At 38.5% G+C, this 15,275-nt stretch overlaps 1 protein-coding gene across 2 annotated transcripts in view; it reads right to left on the bottom strand.

Moving 5' to 3' along the window:
* The window catches only part of EFNB2 (ephrin-B2), a 45,005-nt gene that overhangs the window by 7,076 nt on the left and 22,654 nt on the right, over positions 1-15,275 (bottom strand). The window lies entirely within an intron of this gene.

Here is a 15,275-nt window from a genome sequence, read left to right as displayed (position 1 = left end):
ATTCTCACGGAAACCTTTTAGCTCGTACAAACAAACGGGTGCTTTCCCCTGCGTTTATATTGTTCTCGCTTATCTAGGCGCTGGCTGGAACCAGGCGCCCCCGCCGCCAGCTGACGCGGCAACGCGATTTGAAGGCGAAGAGCAACTCCCTTGGAGAATCCAAAAGGTTGAGTCACAAGTCTAGGGGTGCCGCCCGAGACAGCTGTTGGTTACAAACCCCCAACAGCTGCTGGAAAACTATTTGGCAACTTCTCAGCCCCAGGCATCACGGCCACTCCACTCTGCGCCAGGCACTGGTCACCTTGGCGTGTGCGCTTGCCCGCCCTGGCCACAGTGGCCAAGCAGGCCCGTCCACCAACAGTGGGCTCCAGCTTCACCATTTGGGGAACCCACTGGGGGTTCTCCCACCGCAGTTGTTCTTGGGGGGCAAATTTCACCATCGTTTCTTGGGGTTGTTTACCCAAGGCCCGAAAGTCGCGTACGAGTGGGTGCGTGCACACGCGCTGGCACTGGGCCACCAGCTGGAGAAAACAAATAGAAAATGGGAGGTGACGGAGCTCGTTGCTTGCCGTGGCTGTGGTGAACTGCTTAAGCAGCACTTTCCTGCCTCTGTCCCTCTGCTTTCAGCTCAGGATCTAATTCAATCAGGGCTTCACACTGTTCAGATCTTTGTTTTTAATTCTCACTCCTTCTCTTTTGCCTTCCTTGGGGATTTTCTTTCAAATGCAGCCTATGTATATTTCCTTTTTCTTTCACAATGTCTTCCTAGCCCCATGGTAGTGTTTTTCTTGCTCTAATCTTCTCTCTAGCCGTAAAGATATAAACCCCATACCGCTGAACCCTGCTTCCTAGCCTTTGATCTACTTCTTGTTTTTGTTCCACTTCTGCCTCTTTTGTGACTAACTCGAATTACAGCCACCATACAAACTTCCCAAATTGTGCTTTCTTTTCCTAAAATTCCCTTCTCCTCATATGTGGTCCCTCCCAGTTCCTCCTCCTGTTCCCTCCCCCTGTAAAAACATGACAATGACTGTCCATGAAACTACATATTTTTTTTTCCAAATTGCCAAAAAGACTTTTTAAAATATAAAAGATCACAATGAGTAATTTAAGATAAAAGCCGATCTGAAATGTGCCACTGCATTGCCAAGCTCAGAAAATAATGGAGACATATAGTTTTGTTTTGTTTTGTTTTTTTCCAGAGGGAAAAAAAATCAATACTAAGAACCAGTTCTGGACATAAATCAAATGTGTCTTTGCTGAAAGTGTTTTTTATGACCTATTTGCCAATGTACCAGCACAAGGACAAGGGAAAAAAAGCAGTAAATAGAAATACCAAAGCTGAGCATCAACAGAAAGTACAACTAATAAACACTGACTTTGTGTTGCGGTTTTTGTTATTCTTCGTTTGTTTTTTAATTGATGCAATGGGGGCGCACATCTCCTTAAACACCTTCTACTTGATTTTAATTGAACAGAGCGCTGCTGCTTCTGAACATCAATGCCTTTTTATTCTTTAAAGGCCTATCCATTTAACCCACAGAGCAGGAGACCTCAATAAGATGCAGAAGAAGCAGTCTGACCTTAGTACGGAATAAGAAAGTAAGATGGCAAAAAAAAGAATGCAAAATTACTTCAAATACAGTCTCCAAACGGGAAGACCCAGATGTACAATGAGTTTGGTTGTGTGCCTACACGAGCGCAATCTGCCTCGCTTGCTTGCTAAAAGAATGCTTTCATAGCTTTGATGTCAGATGAATGAATTTGCAGAAGTATTCACTTTTTCCACAGTTCTTGAAGAGGTTTTCAAAAAGCCTACGTTATAGCTCAGAGTACAGACTGCTATGTCCCGAGGACCGGGGAATTTTCAAAGAGGAGCATTTCAGTGACAAAGGAAAGTTTCCATCTCAGCTTCTCCCTGTAATTAAACCGACAATTACCCAAGGCCACTGGAGGAAATTATTTTTCGAAATTCATTAAGACTATCGAAACATAACCTCACATATCCCTAGCGTACCAGGAAGAAAGTGGGTAGTTTTAAACACATCATTTCAAGCTTTAAAAAGCTGCATGGAGAAAAAGGAGTAATCTGGGACATCAGAAAAAACAGTTTCATACTGCTAATGCCCCTTGACAGTTTCCCGTGCAGAAGTCAAGCAAGGAAGCGAGTACAAAATATTCCTCAAACACTTGCCACTGCCTTTCTATATTGATCTCCAAATGAAAATTATACCCGAAAATTATACCGTGTAAGCTCCTCCACCGCGCTCACACTTCTGCAGGAAAGTGACCCTGTACCTGGAGCTCTGCTCACTCAGAATGGATATGTCCAAAAGAACACTGTCTGTGATAGGAGTTTTGGGTATAAACGCAGAAATATAATTAATGCAAGCTTCTTGTGTCTAAAACAGAAATGCTACTCTCTGGTGTTTATATGACCAAATTTTAGATCTTCCATCCAGTTTATTTGTGTATACATACACATAAAGAAGAACGTGCTTGGGGTTTTTTTGTATTGAGGTCTAAATATGGATACATATTTTAGAGGCAGTTGCTCACACATGAACTGCCATACACGGTCCTGTACTAAGATGAATAGATACTACTTAAATATTAACATTAATAAACATAATTAATGATTAATAGAAAGTTTCTCTTGAGTATTAAAAGTTCTCAGGGTCTCACACTTCACTTTATATTAATACAGCAAGACATAGGAAACTACAAATAAGTACAAAGTTGCTGAAGAGGCAGCAAAATATTTTTAAATCTTTTTGATGGATAGGTACCTCTGATTTTCTGAGACCTGTTCTGCTCCACTGGTGTCAATTGCAAAACTAATAATTACAGTCAAAAGCACACTAAATTATTAATTTTATCCACATCTACAAATAAACACATATAATTGCCCTAAAATCATTTTAAGACTTTCTGACAAAATCATAATAATTTAAAGGCAACGTTTGCAGCAGTCAGTTAAAAATTATGTTCGAGCATCATATAAACACTGAATGTCCACATTTCTTGAATACAACAGCAGCTGCCATTTTTTAAGGAATATAAGTTTGGGGTTGCAACTTTCAGAAAAACCGACCTCTTAGAAAATTATGGTTAAGAGTGCTCATATATACTCAATTTGGAGAAGCCAGCATACATTTTCAGTTCATAAAGCACTGCCTAAAATACCATCCCACTTACACGAGAGGAAATGAAATTATTCAGACCAAAGAATTTCATTCCAGGTCTGCCTTCCTTTCTTTGAAATATAAAAATTATTTAAAAAAAACAAACAAAAACAACAACAACAAAAAAACCAAACCCAACCTAGAACCCAGTGTAAATCAATGTATGATGTTTTACATTTATTCATTTATTTGCTTTTAAAACTTCACAAGTGCTGTTTATTATACGAAATGCATTAGTCATAAATGCAGAGGCAGGGAATCAGTGAGCGAAACAGAGTCAGCTGACAAGAATAGTTCCTGGCTATGATTCTTATACAGTCCCCATGGAGCGGAAGTAATATTGCATTTTAATATGTCTTCATTTGATTGTTATTACTCTGCCTCCCAGGAGGCCAAGTCACTGCATGGATCTTGGCTGTTTTCAACCTATCAGGTTGGTAACATTGCTCTAATCAGATGGAGAATTAAGCTGCTGGATTTGTGCCTGTATATAGCTTTTCATTCACAAAGAGATTAGAAATGAAGGCACAGTCACAAAAATTCAACTTCCTTCACTCCTAAAAACACACATTACAAAATGAAAAAATGCCATCACAATTACTTAAAAGAAAACAGCAGACAAAAATCTCAGCCTCTTAATTCTGCCACAATTATTACCCGTACTTTTATGTTTTAGGATTATGAAAAACATTACCTACTTGCAAATTAAATGTCATATCCTTTGAACCAACGCAACTTTATAGCACATTTATTTCTAGAGCTTGAATATGAAATGGACTACATAGCTGAAGAGAGAAATGATAATCGTTGTACTTAATTTTCCTGTGAAAACTAAATGGACCTTAAACCACAGCCTATAGGAATGAATGAGTGATGTCAATTGATGGGCAAGGGCAAAACTGCTTTTGTTCCCCCTTAGTCTGGTGGACAGTACAAGCCATTTGGCAATGTATCAAAGAAACATCATTGACGAGGTCATCAAGAATTAATTGCTGCTGGTTTGGATCTGTTAATAGAAAAATAAGAATTATAGGCTTCTTTGGGGTAGATCAGTTCTGTCCATTATCAGTGATTTTCATTATTTTTTTCTTAAATACTGCTTGAATTTAGCATCAGAACAGAGGTTTCTCAAAGTCAGTGCTAAATAAAATAAAATAACCATACCCATCTCCACTTTTCCCCAGTTGTGCTTAGAAACAGAATGGGAAAGCCTAAACAGCAGCTTTATACCCAACAGTAGTATGAAGTTATTCCTAAAGCAAAGCTGCACTTGATCTCATATTCACTCACAGGATTACTAAGTGCATGTAAAGCTTTTGAGGGTTTTTTATTTTATTAAGTAATAGAACACTATTTTGGCCACGCATCGTGTGTTTGTGCTCTGACTGCTTTCATCTGCTTTTGGTCCTTTTAATGGCTCTCTTAGCAAAGCACTGAATAAATAATTATTCTTTCCCATAAATTATCTAAATTTATGGGACAGGTTTAAGAACACCAGAAATCACACACTGCGAAACCACAAATCACAGATCACAACACCGAGGTTGTTTCTAGACCAGCCAGGGATGAAGTACAAGGCAGCTGAGGTAATAAAGTGTTTTAATTAAATGAAATTAAATTTATTTTTTTTTTCCCCTCTTAGTAGCAATGCCAGATCTGCATGGAGATCTGAAAGAACCAAAAAACAATTGTTCAGGCCACTCACCAAAGAACAGGTAGCTTGGCAAGCACTACATTGAATGAGGTGCAGAGAGTTTATAGAGAAGATAAATATACTAATTTCAACTACTAGCAACTAACGGTTTATCCTTGTTTGTAGTGACAAAAAATGACACTGACACTGAAATCTTCACTTTTTAAAAAAATGTAATTGTCTTCCAAATTTTAATTATCAGTGGTCCCAAGCCTGGGCTGCAAGTGCTAAAACTTAAATGCATTATGAGTAGTCACACAAAGTACAGCCATCCTGTTGTCTGTGTTTCTGTCTACAGACTGGAGGCCTCCTCTGTGTTTAAGTCTTTGGGCTTGAACAATGAAGTCACATCCCAACTCTTCTACTGATCTTACAGAGACAAAGAAAGGATCGTTAATGAAAAAGATAAAAACCTGCTGAATTTGCTCAATTAATACAATGTAGGACACCAAGACACTCATAAAAAATGTATTAAAATGGTTTACCAATAATTTCCTATTTTTCTAACATGTCTGCTATTTTATTTGTCTTATTTGCAAAGTCAAAGTGGCAACAGAATTTTGAGGAGTTACTCAACCTAAAGACCATTCAGAAACTCTCATTCTCTCAATCTTGTTCATCCAAGTAAGACAGATTTTTTTCTTAAACTAAAGCTTATGGAGTGTTTAAAAATACTCTCAAAGCCAGCCTTTTTTCCCTCTATCTATATACAAGGCAAAACTTCTATGTGAAGGAAGGGAACAAAATCCTCCCTTCTTCTTTTCCACTTCTCATCCTTGTTTTTTAAATTAAGTCCTATGTTGTACATCTCAGGATTTATATCTAAGCAGGATCCACAAATTATATCCTGCACAGCACGTAAGCAGCAATGCCCTCCCTAGTCAAGCTAAAAGCAGAAAAAAATGAAGTAAAATAAAAAACAGGCCTCTTCTTGCCTGGAAGGAGGCGAAGGCTCTGCAGTGAAACTTTGTGATTCACTTTTCTAACCACTGCTCTAAAATGTATCTTTTCCAAATGTGAACGGCGTGACTTGTGGTACTTAGAAGGGACTCATGATATAGGAGCCTTATGTAACTCCCCATAAAATTCTCCACTTGTTTTCATATGTCAAGAAAGGGACAGATTTTATTACTTTTTCAATTTATTTTTTTTGGGGGGGGGGGGAGGGCTGGTATTCGCAATGTGGAGGACACAATCAAGACAGAGCCTATAAATTCTGTACTGTAATATTCCTTGGTATATAACTGTTTAATTCCAGGTACACCTCTGGAAATCCATGGAGTCTCCTTCCCGCATCTCATGTCATCTGACTCAGAAGTGCTGCCCAAGTATTAAACGCAAAACAGGGAGAGACTTCTTTTAAAGTTTCCCTGCTTTCCTACATTAAGAATGATTCTCTTAATTCCAGGGAGACATGGCACGTCATAATAAGAATACAGGTGGAAAAAAAAAAAAGCTCCTTATGTCAACAGTCATAAAGGCAGAAAGTGACAGTGAGTAAGACGGAGTTTGGAAAGTATCAAAGAAGCTGTGAGCTCCAAGTAGTTTGTGCTGCCTATCATTTTAAAAACAGCACCACTTTATCTCTGGGTTAAGGAATACGACAGCTGAAGTCTACTAAACAGTAAACTATTTGCTGAATTATTATCCATTACAGAAGGTCACAGCATCCACCCACCCAAGCAAAATCCTACTTGCTTCACTGCTGGCAAGTGTCCCTTTTCCAAGTTCTCATGTAATGATTTAGAGATCATAAAAATAAATAAAAGCTAAGGGAATCTCAATGCTGTATCACTGTGAATGACAATTTAAGTTTTTCTTTACAGTTAAGCATTTCTAAAAGCATTTCAGTTCTATATTTCACATACTTTGAGAAATGTTGTCAGATAATGATCTACTGCACACATGGTTGCTTCTAGTTTACATAAACAAATTATATATTTGTGAGCACTGAAGTAACTGTGGCAGATGTAAGCCCACTAATTATGATGTATTCAGTATATATCAGAAAGTATGCATCTAAAACAGATTACTAGCTAGTTAACTTCACCAACCACAAACAAGTATTTTATGTAAGTTCATCCTTTGTCCCAGCACACTACTGGCAAAAGCCTCTCGTGGATAGGGAGAAATATCTCCCCACAACCAGAACAAGCTTTGCTTAACAGTTCAGCTGAACAGAAGTAATAGAATTAGTTAGCATTGAAGTTACACTGATTGTTGCTAATGACAAGCAGGCTTGCGGGAAACAAAAGCAGAAGGTTTAACATTAACTGAGGACCTATTTTCTGTTCCATACAATCTCAACATCACTCTTCAAAGATGTTCATCTGCCTTGAAAATCTCTCTGATTTCTGTCTGTAGCACTTGGGATAAGAAAGGGTTATAGTGAAAGTTCATATTAAATAAATAACAAACCTCTTGCTCATTCTACTGTCACTAATTGCATGCAATGATATTAATGACCCAGTAATTGCTATACGAGTAGCACTGAAGTGGAAAACATCATTTTGAGGCAGAGTTCATCTCTAGGTGGTAGGACTTCACCAGTGACTGAGTTAATGCCTAGTGACAGTTTAGAATATAACACTATAGATGAGAAAATGTGCCAGTCTCATGGTTATAACAGTTTAGATGGACATGACATTATTTGCTTTGACCACACAGAGTCCAGAAGTAACCCCAATAAAGTGCCACAGTCAGAGTTTGCCCTATAGATGAACCTCATTCCTTTCAGGGGAGATGCTCTGTACTATAACAATCTAGAGCAATTTTCCACATGTTTGCTTCAATAAAAAAATACCTTCATCTCCTGCTTTTACATCAAGCCCAACAAAAGTGTGCTTTATTGCAAAACACAAAAAGCTATTTACATCATCTAACTATCCTTCAGCAACACAGAGTTTAGCACCTTAGCACTGAGATCAATTATGACACTATTGGACGACGGTGCACTTGGCAAAGACGATCAGAAGTTAAGCACTGTTTGATTGCAGTATGCTTATGTTTGTGTTTGGAACTTTTAAAACAGCCATGGAGTAAAACTCCCAAGGAGGGAACATTGCTGAGATAAAACAATCTGAATTTCCAAGGTGCTAAGGGACCTCTAGTTCAAATGCTTGCCATAAGAAATTAAGGGATTTAGCTTCTTTAGAAATTATCACATAGGCACATCTCGGTCCATTTGAAGAAACTCTATTGGGACGGGTATGTTCATCCTCCAGTGTTTTTCAAAAGTCAGAACTAGACAAGAGAACCAATACTTTAAATAATGATGTTTTTACAGTTTTTAATACTTCACTAGTCTTTTAATAGTGTAACATTATTAAGTCCATTTTTTTCCTTTTTTCGTTTGCAAGACAAATTATTTAATTAGCGTCTAGGTTCTGCCACTAAATCTGCTGTGGCAGCCTCTGGACAGCAGGTGGAATCGAGTTTCAGCACAGGCTGGGGCCACACACCTGGAAAGCAGCTTTGCAGAAATGGCACACAGTGGGTCCTGGTTGACCATGAGCCAACACAGCAACACGCTCTTGCAGCAAAGGTGGCCAACAGGCTCCTGGGCTGCATTTGGCAGAGCATTGCCATCAGACAGAAGGAGGTGATCCTTCCCCTCTGCTCAGCGCTGGTGAGGCCACAGCTGGAGTGCTGGGTGCAGTCACGGGCTCCCCAGTACAAGAGAGATATGGACTTATGGGAGCAAATCCAGTAAATGCTCACAGAGATGATAACAGCACTAGAGCATCCGTATAACAGTAGTGGCCGAAGACCTGGGGAGAGAACGTACAGGGGGATCTTGCCCATGTGTATAAATGCCTGAGGGAAGTGGGGTAAAGAAGAAAGATCTGGCTGGACTCTTCTCAGTGGTGCCCCGTGATGGGACAAGAAGCAATGGGCACAAACTGAAATATAGGGAATGCTGTTTAAACCTCAGAAAACCTTTCTGAACGTGAGGGTGACTGAGCACTGGAACAGGTTGTCCAGGCAAGCTGTGGAGTCTCCATTCTTGGAGATGTTCAAAACCCCAGCTGGACATGGTCCTGAGTAACTTGCTGCAGCTGAGCCTGCTTGAGCAGGGGACTAGACCATCTCCAGAGATGCCATCCAAGCTGAGCTGTTCTGTGTTCTGCCATCAACTGCACCGTTGTGGTCTAATGCATTTACGTGCTAACGTGAAATACTTGAGAAACAAATCTGTCTCAGTTTCCCTGGCAGGATTTGGATTCAGACTTCTGTTTCTCTCACAGCAGCTCAGTGAGCACATGAGGGCAAGTCTGCTGCTGCGGTTTAGTTATTTTTGCTGCTTTCATCTACTGAACGGAAAACAGATAAATCATGTTAACAAAGATCCGAACATGCTTTTTAAAACCAGCCTTATCAGCTTAATACGGACTCTTCTCCGAGAACTGCTAAGACTACCTTAAGCCTAATCCTGCTTTTACTCACAGAAATATTTGCATGATTTCCTTGGAAATGAAAAAAAGCAACTGGAAGACTGCCCATAAGGGCTTAGTTTTACAGTCTGATTTATCAGAAATAAATCCTGAAATATTCTTCCTCCAAAGTTTCCAGGATTGACTAAAGTCAGGAAAGAAAGTCCAAACTGACATTTAACCTTGCTTTTCAAGCATTTCAACCCTATGTTTTCGCTAGAGCAGTTCTCAGATAAAAGTACATTTCCCTCCACTCCAGCTATGTAAAGACTTGAATGAGGCAAACAATTTCAAGTATTTAAAATCAATTTCATTAAAGCCTTCATAAACGCTCATGCAGTTCCTAGTCTCTCATTTTAGGACTTAAAATACTGTAATATAAAACCAGATGTAAAGACTGGTCATCTCACTTGAAGAGATAAATGCTTGTCACCAAACTTCGGTAGAAAATGCAAGTTAAATGAGTTTCCGTATGCTAGGAACTTAGTGCCTTTAAGTTCAAGTTTAGACAGATACTTTCCTCATAGCGTGGCATATTTCCCCAGTACACATCCCCTTGATTTAACCAGTTACTCATACCCTGCATATAAAGCATAAAATACACATTCTACCCAACCCTCTTCTGCATGTAGTCATTTTCAGGATGTTTATGGACATATAAGAGCATATACAACTTGTAGAAGATCAAGGTTTAAGCAGTTTTTTTGCAAAGCTCTTTAAGTGTCCCTTATTGTTGATATTTGTTCTATAAATATAAAGACTTTCAAGTGAGAATATTTTATCTTTCTTTGTGAATGTGTTGTCTTTCCAGTATTTATAAATTCTTTATGAGGAACCAAAAAAATGAGAAAAATAAATACTCACTAAAAATATTAAACAGCTGCCTATGAAATTTTAAAACCTGTTTAATTCATGAGTATTTCCTGAATAATTCTTTCTTCCAGTCTGAATAATTATTTTTCATTTTCATCTGAATTCATATCTATTTGGAATACTTGGAGGGCGTGGGGGAGGATAAATGTATTTTTTCACAAGATGCCATCAATTAACAAACTGAGCATTCCTGTCTTTCTATTCCTTCCCTTAGGAATAGAGAAATTATAACAGATTTCCTGCTGAACTATCTCTGTCTACTTTAAAGGAGATAAACGGTCGGTATTGCCTAGGTAATGGCACCGAATATGAACAAAGTCCATCAATCTAAAATAGCCTTATTCTCTTACAAGACCTGTGTGGTCTGGGACAAAACCCCAAAGGACCATTACTCCATTAATCCTGTAGGTCTTAGACTCGGTTAGAAATCTGAAGCTGCACAGACAGTGATTTTTTTCTCCAATAATATTATTTGTATGAGCTGTATTTATATTTAATTCAACAAGAGCTAAGTGGTGTTGCTGATATATCCCTTAAAAGACTCTCAGCAAAGTCAAAGACTGACCTCTGGATATCATTTTACACTAAGAAGAAATCATTTATCTAATTTTCTGAGGAAGGAGGTGGAGAAAGAAAAAAAATATAATCTTTGTACAACTGGAATCGTGGTGGCTATTATCACACAGGCTTTCATTAACACCACCACCACCAAAAAAATAAATAACAATACATTCCTGGACCACAGAGTCTTCAACAAAAAGCACAGAAAATGTCTTTGTTGCAAAATGAATGGAAATGAAATTCTGATGGAGTTTTTGTCCCGGTTTTGGCTAGTTCAGAATTAACCCCTAAACAAAGGAGAACTTACTGTTTCCTTCAGGTAGCTCTAGCTGAGTGTCTGGGAGGTTTAGGGGGCTGCAGACTGAAATCTGCCTCAGAGAAGTGTCAGAATGCCCAGCCGCCCAGATTAGCCAGCACTTAAACTGTTTGGTCAGAATACTAAAATAACATTTTAATGTAAATCTATTTGGCCATGCAAAGAGATTTATTCTTCCCAGCTGGGCCATATTTCAGGGTACAATCTATATTGTCCTTTTATGTGTTCTTCCTCAGACAGTTATTGCCCTTTAATTGTAACAGAATGACAAGTGAAAACATAAAAAGCCTTGTGATTTTTTTTTCAAATCCAGCTAATGCTAAAGTTTCAGGATGACTGTTTCAATTTTAAAAGCCACAGTACTATTAAAGCAGTTATCCAAAATGTAGTGCTACTAGCCAGTATAAACCTTTAAATCAGTCAGGGATCAAATATATATGTATGTTTTTTAATTTAAGCCAGAGGCCAATTATGTAAGTGAGTCACTTAAAAAAGTTGACAAAAAAAACATTTAAGGAAAGCTGCAGATTCCCTTTTGCCAATGTAAAAGCTGAAGAGAAAGCTTGGCCAGGCTGGTTGCAGGCAGAGCAAGCATTTTAGAGGAAACTTTTCTAGGACCATTCTGTAGCCCCTTCTCAAGCCTCAAGCCGTTCTTTTACAAATTTTGAACTGGTGAAGACTTCATTGCAGGTGACTTACTTTTTAATGCTGATGATGGTAGCCCATAATCTTCATTTTGCTTATGCAAAAGAAGAGACATGCTTGCTTGGCCAAACTATCTCAGGAGCATGATGGTGGCTCAAAGGCAAGCGGCACTGCTCCCTTCCCTCTGGCGTAGCTGCCCTCTGGCTTCCCCAGGGCGCTCCCTCAGTACAAACCCAGGGTACCACAGTGCTCTCCATGCCCTCTGACTAAAGGACAAGTTTGTTGGGAAGGGTTCAGGACAACTCCTGTTCACCAAAAGTAAACAACTTTGGTGTATTAGATCTGCTTGTGCCACGCTAACGCATCTCCCTCCCATACGAGAAACACGGCATCTGAGAGGTACCGAAGCAGTCACACCACCACGACCCAAGCACCTGCAGATCAATCCCCTAGTATTGAAAAGATACTCATTGCTTGTTCTGAGCAATCCATGGCAGCAGAAAATTATACTTCATTCCCTAACCATGCAAAGACATAAAAAGACTTTTTAATGCAAACATCAGAGTTGCAAATCTGCACACTCTTCTGCTTAACTTTGCCCTTCGCACAGATATTTATGTTGTTAGGCTTGATGTATCTTCTTTCATGCATCTGATTAAAGATTTCCTTAGAGATTTATAATATGTTAGCTAAATGGTGGCATATTTTAGGATAATCTAACATTAATACTTCTGAGATCTCAAGTACATTTGACCTTCTCCAGTTCTGCTGAAAAGAAATCAGGTAGCTGTAGGAAAATGAATCTATTATTTTCCCAGGAACCAAAAATTGATGATATCAAAGAAGAGAAAAGCAAGGACACTCTGTTACATCATTTATTCACTTTCCAATACCATTCAGTATCACCTTTCCAAGTACTGCTCTTCACAGAATTAACTCTTTAGATCCCGATATTCATATTGAAGAATATCTTGCCAAGAAATATATTAGATTATTTTTGGATTAAAGTACCATTAAATATGAAGAGAAGTATCAGAAACTCATCTACAATTTTACTTTTTTAAAAAATTGTGAACTGTGGAACGAGAAAAGTTTCATCTTTTGTATGCTTTTACCTAGGAAAGTAATGAGTAGAAAAGATCTCCTTCTGCTATACCTATCATGAATACATCTGGATCATATAAAAATTATGGCTTGAAAAATTCCTGTGCAATCACATTTCCCTAAAGGTACAGAGGGTTAAGGAAGCTGCTTCATCCTGTGTTATAAGTCTTTATCCCAAAATGACTAACCCCCTAATTTTACTGTTTAATATAGCTCCACAAACCGCATCCTATTACCTTAGAGAAACAAACTGTGTTTTCAAATAATGGCAAGACGATAAAGGTACATGACGATGCACAGAACATTTAAAGGGCTGACAGCAGCCTGCCAGCATAAACAGCGTGAGATTAGGCTGCAGACACAGCCATAGTGAGCCCTGCAAAGATGCTGGGCTCAGAAAACTCTCGTCGCAGGTTTGTTTCATGCCCTTTAGTCAAGGGAATACAAGATCCTAAAATACTTAAAAACCAAAAGCTGACACATGAAATGCATTGTCGCCTTCACTTCATAGCACTCCCACCCCCCTAAAAAAACCCCAACAAATCAAGGAAGGCAGGAAGGCAGGAAGGAAGGAAGGAAGGAAGGAGAAAATGAGAGAAAAAAAGAGCAGCATCAGTGTCAGTGAGAGACCCAGTGCGTTCCCCCTTTGTGCCTGAGCACACCAGTCAAATTACAGATCAGGGAACAGGGGTGTACGCAAACTATTTACAGCATGATTTGCATACAAGATTAAGATGTATTATATTACTTATAAAACAAAAGTAAACGTTTACCAGAACTTGCATGTGACAAGGCTGTGCCAGCTCATGAGCTTTTGAGCACAAACTGTTAAAATCCTATCTAGCTCCAGTATCTCTGTAAAATGGTGTCCTAGCTGAGCTCTGGCCTAGTTTTCTACCCCTCTTAGTGTTTCTGAGACCGACATCACTGAGTTCATTGTTTTCTCCCTGAATGATAGAAAACCGAGAGTTTTAGCTTCAGGATGACTGGGTTTTCAGAGTTGTTTGTTTTTTTTGTCCGACCTATTAAAATGTATGGGTACCCCTGCTGCAGCTCCGTTAGTATGCTAGCAATATAGTGATAAATTAGCCATTTGTTTATGCCAGAATGAGCAGGGAAAGTAATATCCTAAGGCACTCCAGTATTACTGCAAGGCCAGTGTGATTTTTGAGGCATTAGGCTGATGGCTGAGCAAATTCTTTCAACCAAACTATACAGTAATCTTTCAGGAAATGCAACGTCTATTATGTCTTATTGCTATAATGAAATAATTATACAAAACTAATGAAAATGAGACATATTTAATAATTCTCTGGGTAAATCCATGACACGGATATGACAGAACTGACAGAGTATCAGAAAACTCCATTTGTGCCCATAATTTTCAGGTAATAATTGTAACAGTGCCATTTGTTCCACTACAGCTAGTCTGCTGTGGATGTTTTTAAAAACAGTACTAAATACTGAACACATTTCATCATTAAAGCCAACTATTTGAGCATGGCCATTTTTATGCTACACATTTTCACAGGAGTTACAGACAACTATCTCTCAACGTCTAATCTTGCAGCTTTTACCCTAGAAAATCTCACTGGATTTCAATGGGAGGTTTATCAAAGTTAAGTGTTGTTTAAGTGGGGTCAAGTTTTTATATACCTCCTGACTAAACAGAAAAAGCACCTATATTAAGTGATCTTTTTGTCAAACCTTAAAAATCAAAAAATGGTGTTTTATATTTCCCACAACTGCTCTTTAGTAATTTCTACATTTAATAGTTAATACAGTGAATTCTTTCGCAGTTTCTGTGACATACAACCTGGTTTATGCACAGTGTGTACTATTATGGATATAACAGGGAAGTGAGCATTAATTCCTGTTAAATGCATTTTCATTTCCATTTTAAAATTGCTTGCTCATACCACATGTAGAATTACCAATATTTTTAACTAAGAAATTAAGAAATATTTAGAGTGGCAGACATTTAATGAAATAGTTATCAGCCCTCCAATTTTCAAGCAGGTGGCAGAAATAAGACACACCAGTATCTAACTTCATTGTAACTGTAGAAAAGCTAATTCACAGAATTTGTCCATCTCCAACTAACTGGTGATCCTTGCTCAAGATGTTAAAAGTCCCCATGGGGCTAAATGAGATCCACAGGACATAGTACTACAATGACAAAACCTAAGCTAATGTAAATTGTTGTTGTACTGCTGAGGTCTCAGTTTATGCTAACTCCTGATTCACATCATTAACTTTGCACATTATAACTAATTTGAATCACTAAACACAGTGGTTACCTCCAGACTTGCTTTCAGCCATAAATCCCTTATCAGACTAAAAGTCATATAAAGTTTAAATTGTTGGACACGGGCTTGTGTCAAGCACGTTCTTTTTACAAGTTCAGGACCATGAAAAAGGAGGAAACTCAGGATCATGCTAGTCTAGGTTTTGCCCAAGAACCC

The sequence above is a fragment of the Calidris pugnax genome, unplaced genomic scaffold (genome assembly GCF_001431845.1).
Source record: "Calidris pugnax isolate Ruff unplaced genomic scaffold, ASM143184v1 scaffold69, whole genome shotgun sequence".
In the NCBI taxonomy this organism is placed as follows: Eukaryota; Metazoa; Chordata; class Aves; order Charadriiformes; family Scolopacidae; genus Calidris; species Calidris pugnax.
The sequence above is the reverse complement of the archived record's forward strand: the minus strand, read 5'-3'. Positions and strand labels throughout refer to the sequence as shown.